This window comes from Leucoraja erinacea, chromosome 5 (genome assembly GCF_028641065.1).
Source record: "Leucoraja erinacea ecotype New England chromosome 5, Leri_hhj_1, whole genome shotgun sequence".
NCBI lineage: Eukaryota > Metazoa > Chordata > Chondrichthyes > Rajiformes > Rajidae > Leucoraja > Leucoraja erinaceus.
Window position 1 is genome coordinate 73375439 of NC_073381.1, and position 6576 is coordinate 73382014.

General features: G+C 43.7%; 1 long non-coding RNA gene across 1 annotated transcript; it reads right to left on the reverse strand.

The window, feature by feature from the left end:
• Window positions 1-202: 202 nt before the first annotated feature.
• Window positions 203-5739, reverse strand: LOC129696851 (uncharacterized). The gene is made up of 2 exons (XR_008723416.1): window positions 520-5739; window positions 203-430 (listed from the first exon to the last, which is right to left on the reverse strand). It is a non-coding gene; the product is annotated as an uncharacterized LOC129696851 (long non-coding RNA).
• Between the last annotated feature and the right edge of the window lie 837 nt (window positions 5740-6576).

The window sequence follows — 6576 nt, forward strand, 5'->3', positions numbered from 1 at the left end:
TGTTGCCACTGGAACGATATTTGCTTAACGTTTCTAAATATCAGCCTTATTGGCAACACACAATCAGATGTCGAGTGGAACAAAACTGCACCAAAGTGCTGTCCAGATCGAGTCACAAGTCATTCCAAGGAAATATCACCGATACCGGGGAGCCAGGAATAAAAACACCACTGTGCATATAAAAGGGAAAAAGAGACACAATGGGCTCACTGAGATTTATTGATCTTGTGTCACACTATTCATACTCGCATCTCTAGCAGGGTTCAAAGTGTAGACGTGTCGGTGAAATGCTTGTCCAACATGTTGGATCTCTGCCTTCCAGGCAAATTGCTGTCTGCTCCAATTGAAAGGCTCATGCAATGATTGTAGTTCCCCGCTCAAGAACGACCTAAACAATGCGGACTTCTTCCGTTTAGGCACCAACTCTAAACTGAAATAAATTTTATTTTTAAAAATACATAATCTTGAAAGGTTATGTTATCTTGAAAATGCAAGATTGAAATGTAAGTAAGAACAAACCTGTTCCGAGTGAATTATTGCCCCATGACCCTTTGTTATTGGACTGTGTAACTGTAGATGGCAGTCACAGGAAGGATCAGATTAAACTGTTATTCTCTTCCATAAGTTCCTGAAAATAACAAAGCAGTTTTGACACTCTATGGCAGGTAAAGAGGAAAACATTAGGGAGCAAGGAAAGCTGTTAAGTATACTTCATTGTGTAGGAAAGAACTGCAGATGTGGTTTAAATCGAAGATAGACACAAAATGCAGGAGTAACTCAGCGGGACAGACAGCGTCTCTGCAGAGAAGGAATGGGTGACGTTTCGGGTTGAGACCCTTCATCAGACCCTTCTTCATTTGTGGAACTACACTTACCAAGATGCAATTGTAACACTGCAATGTTGGTAGCAGTTGCTTGCGGCGAATAAATGAGATTAGTGCAGGCTTATTATAAATGAGCCAGCATGAGCCCGGTGGGCTGAAAGGCCTGTTTTCACATCATATGGCTCCACAACCTGGTGACTAAATCCATAATTGGTCAAGTTGACAAGATCAGTGTGAGCTTACCCACCTCCCCAGCACCTACCCTCCAGACCTTTCTTCTAACCAGCTTGTGGGCATTCCAGCTCTCCATACTCCCACTCCCTTTCCCTTGCCCTCCCCTCCCCTACCTACACAGTGGTAATAACAAGCGATTAGGAAGATTAAAAATAGCATGCTGAAGCCCTTTTGACCCTCAATTAACTCGTCAAAGCATTAGTGGTGACAAGCCTTGGCTGCAGTTCCTATTTATGTGACAAGGTAAGAATTAAGGTCAGATGCAATATGAAGAGGAAAATATTGCTTGAAACTGGATATTATCTTTTTTTCTCCTGGTGTAGTTAGAGTGATCCAGGACACCTGACAGCAGCAAAAGGTATGAAAACACCAAAATAAAGTGTGTGAGTTCTAATTGGAATCTAACCCAGCTCCATGGGGAATCGTGCCTGCAAATCGCATCCCAACTTGTTTGGAATGACAGGTAACATAAATACTATACTGACATCTAGTGGCAGACACCAGAGACTACAATGCACTGATCTGTCCTGGGAATTACCCAGTCAATTGAAACTCCTCAAATCATAGAGATGAAAAGCAGAGTTCAGCATACTAAGTATCACCCTGCTAAAGTCTACCAATTGACCACAGACCACAGGTTTATTAGTTTAGTTTAGTTTAGAGATACAGCGCAGAAACAGGATCTTCGGCCCACCGGGTCCGCGCCGACCAGTGATCCCCGCACATTAACACTATCCCGCACCCACTAGGGACAATTTTTTTTAACATTTACCAAGTAAATTAACCTACAAACCTGTACGTCTTTGAAGTTTGGGAGGAAACCGAAGATCTTGGAGAAAACCCATGCAGATCATGGGGAGAACGTACAAACTCCATACAGTACAGCACCCGTAGTCAGGATCGAACCCGGGTCTCCGGCGCTGCATTCACTGTAAGACAACCACTGTGCCACCTTGACTGCCGTGACCGCCACCGTGACCGACCTCATGGCAAACTTGAACCAGTCAAAATTAACAACCTTACTTGCAAAGCAAACATGAACCGTGATCTCAAAGTGCTAGAGTAACTCAGTGGGTCAGGCAGCATCTCTGGAGGACATGGACAGGCAATGCTTCTGGACAAGAGAGAGTTAGATATAGCTCTCTTAGGGCTAATTGAATCAAAGGATATGGGGAGAAAGCAGGAACGGGGTACTGATTTTGGATGATCAGCCATGATCATATTGAATGGCAGTGCTGGCTTGCCATTCTAACTGAGCCAAATGCTAACTGCATTTCGTTGTCTCTGTACTGTACACTGCACAATGACAATAAAGTTTGAATCTGAATCTGAATCTGAAAGGCCAAATGGCCTTCTCCTGCACCTAGTTTCAATGTTTCTAAGTCCCTTCTTGGTCCTGAGCCAGGGTGTCTCCTGCCCATGTCCTCTAGAGGTGCTGTATGACCCACTGAGTTACTCCAGCACTTTGTGTTCTAAGCAAGGTTCCTGCATCTACAGTTCATTGTGTCTACATGAATGAAGTTTAGTTTTGTTGATTGTCACAAGAACCAAGGTACAGTGCAAAGTTTTTATTGCTACCCCATCAGCAGAAAGACCATACATGATTACAAATGAGTCATCCACAGTGTGCAGATACGTGACGAAGGGAATAAGGTGAATTATCTTTAATGCGAGATAAAGTCCAGTAAAGATCTGTAAGATACCAAGGTACAGAGACTAGAATGGCTCATTACATCCAAAATTACACTACATGGGAAATCCATGGGTGACGTTTTCACAGAACCTGCTATTTTGCTAATCTGCCAGATTTTAAACTCACAATATGTGACTGCCTGGAGAAGGCAGGAACAGGGTACTGATTGTGGATGATCAGCCGTGATCACATTAAATGGCGGTGCTGGCTCGAAGGGCCGAATGGCCTACTCCTGCACCGATTGTCTATTGTCTATTGTTTCAATGATCCATGAACACAGCACAATATTAAACAGACTGTACAACAGTGCAATGCAGTGATTCAATCTACAGACTTCCAAATGTTGACGAGGATGATCAATACATTTGTTTCATTCGATTTCTGGCAATGTATATTTTTAAGGTGGAGATTGACAGATTTATGATTAGTAAGGGTGGCAGGGGTTATGGGGAGAAGGCGGGATAATGGGGTTCAGAGGGAAAGATAGATCAGCCATGATTGAATGGCAGGGGAGACGATGGGCCAATGGCCTAATTATGCTACTAGAACCTATAAACCTCTGAACCTGTGATTTGGTTCATGAGCAAGTTCCCAATTCTAACCTCACCTTCATCGAGTTAACATTGAAATGAAGGCACTCATTTGCCTTCCTGCCCTGGTTCTGGTAGTGAAAGTTGAAAAGAGTCTCTGTTTCCTGATGTTAAACACACCCCGTGCTGGAAGTACACTTAGGTATACACTTAGAGTAAAGTTCAAAACTTGGTAAATTTGGTTCTTATCATCCCATTGTTCACAACCATCCCCTCTCCCCCACTCTAGCCCACCACACTAGCAAAGTACATACATTGACTGTCTCATATCATACAGTCATAGAGTCATTCAGCACAGATACAGGCCCTTCAGCCCCACTTTCCTATGCCGGCCGACATGCACCATCTACACTAGTCCCACCTGTCTGCGTTTGGCCCATACCCCTCCAAACCTGTCCTATCCATGTACCTGTCTAAATGCTTTTTAAACATTGCGATTATACCTGCCTCATCTATCTCCTCCAGCAGCTGGTTCCATACACCCACCACCACTTGTGTAAGAAAGTTACTCCTCAGGTTGCTATTAAATCTTTCCCCCCTCACCATAAACCTATGCCCTCTGGTTCTCAATCCCCCTATTCTGAGCAAAGGACTCTGTGAGTTAACCCCGTCTTTTCCTCTCATGATTTTGTACACCGCTTCCTCTTGCTCTTCAAGTCCTAGCCTGTTCAACCTCTCCCTCTAGCTCAGGCCGTCGAGTCCTGGCAACATCCTAGTAAATCGTCCCTGCAACCTTTTTAGCCTGACAACATCTTTTCTACAACAGATGTTTTCTGTGACAGAAACTGAGCACTAAATGTTATCTCACCATGTCTTATATAAGTGCAGCATGGCCTCCTAACTTCTATACTCGGTGAATACTTTTAATCTTTCACTTGGTGAAAATGTGCTTAATCATGAGACAACGTCCTCATAAAATCTGCTGCAAGAATATTTTATTTTAAATGGCTAGGTAATGCAAGAAGAAAATTATCTCATTGCAGAGGTATCCACAATTCAAATTTAGCTCTACAAAAGTGTAGTTACTTTTCCATCAATAGACCACAATCTTTATATGCACGTTATGGAGTTGTAAACTGAGGTTCACTTGGTAAATGTTTAAATACTTTCCATTCCATCTCCAAGAGCCAGGAACTCCAATAGGGGACCAGATTTAGCCTCTTCAAACGAATTACATGTTGGCAAAAGCAATGCAATAAACCCACTGTTCTTCTTGCTAATGGTCCATCACAATGTTCTAATTTCCAGCAACATGGTTTTGGCTTTGTGCTCTCACTTTAAGTGAACCGTAGAAACCCACAATAAGATGCACAAGACTGGTACAATTGGCCGACATCCTTTTTAAGAGGGAAAGACTCTTGGATGTTTGCATCACCAAAGGAAATATAATGAAAGGAAGGTTTCATTCATGCCTCTGTATTTAGAACAGCCTCCAGCATTCCATGGAACAAAAATGTCGATGAGTGGAAAATTCATTGGCCTCCCCTCTAGTATCATTGATCTGTGCTTAAAACTTAAGGCTTTTAATAGGGAAAGTCTTACGTTTAACATTACAGAGCAATGGACATCTGACAATGGAAACCACAAACTTGATACTTCTAGATGTAGGATGCTGACAGTGGATTATCAAGATAGTTATAACAAATTAATTATTTATCATTGTATTCAACTGTTTAATTCTCAAAAGCCCTGATTTAACCATCACATATAAGCAAGGTTTATGGATCTATAAATTCTGACCAAAACAACTGCCAGTCTCATAAACTCTGTCTATTCAAAGAAACAAAATTCCTTTTAAAAGAGAAAGAATGCATATCAAATCGATGGAAATAGCTGTAGTTTACAAAAACAAAAAAAAATAATGGCTTATTGATGGGACTATCTTGTGTTCAGTCAGCCTTGGATAGCAATCCATAAGCTGATTCATTGAATCACCACATTGTGATGTCTAATCATTGTCAGCATGTTACTGAAAGACAGACGAATGACATTCAGTGATTGCAGAAGTCAGTGAGGACAAAGAGCAAACTTTCCCTCATCTACTTTTTGCAATTCCAAATTACACCCGGTTCAAGGTAAAAATAGATTTCAGACTCCATTCATTTCTGAGAGATTTTGAAAATAAATAATTGCCATCGAGAAATTTTGAGGAAGGCTTTATACAAATAATAATGTTAACATTTATGTTTACTTCATGGTCACATTATATGAATTGAAAACCTACAAAACCAGAATCAGGGATGCTATTCCTCTATTATTGGACTCTGTGCCAACATGATAAGAACAACATGCTAGGGGTGTCACATGGCGCAGCAGTAGAGTTACTGCCTTTCAGCGCCAGGGACCTGGGTTCGATCCTGACAATGGGTGCTGGTCTGTACAGAGGTTGTACGTTCTTCCCGTGACCTGCGTGGGTTTTCTCCGGGAGCTCCGATTTCCTCCCACATTCCAAGATGTACAGGTTTGTAGGCTAACTGTCTAGATATAATTGGAAATTGTCCCTAGTGTGTGTGGGATAGTGTTAGTGTGTGTGGATCGCTGGTCGGCGAGTTCGGTATTCCGAAAAATGCAAGGAAGCATGGGATTTGTCAAAGATCATTCGCGATAAAGAAAAAGCAAAGAAGCTCTGGCTGTATAAACTATGTGCAAATTCTCACCTTTATTAATAATTTACGTGTAAAAATATATTTAATCTGAGGAACGGGGGTGCCAGGTAGCGGGAGAGCGGGGTGTAACAGCAAGAGAGAGAGGGGGCAGATGCGAGTGGGAGACAGGGGGAGAGACATTCTTGACAGCTGCACTGCTGCTCACGCACAGACACACGCCTCATCCACAGCCAGGATTGAACCCGGGTCCCCGGCACCGCGAGTCCGGTGCAGCTGCGGCCCCAGGCCCATAGCCAGCGCGGAGAAGAAGCGCCAACGTCAGCTCTACTCTGCCTGCCCCGCCAGGCCAACCATCACCCTCAGTCCGACGGGATTCCGGTCCGGAGCAGCAGCAGCCCCAGGCCCATAGCCAGCGCAGAGAAGAAACTCCAACTCAAGCCCAAACACGCTCCATCTCCCGAGGAACCCGCTCCCCGAAGGGCCGGAGACCGCCAGCCGCACAGCCCGCCCCACCCAGCGGGCTCTGGCCAACCGCCTCAGTACCGGCGAAAGCACAGCTGCCAAGAATGTTGTCGCGAGTGACCTATGACATGGGCATGCGCAGTCGGAATACCGAACTCGCTTATTGT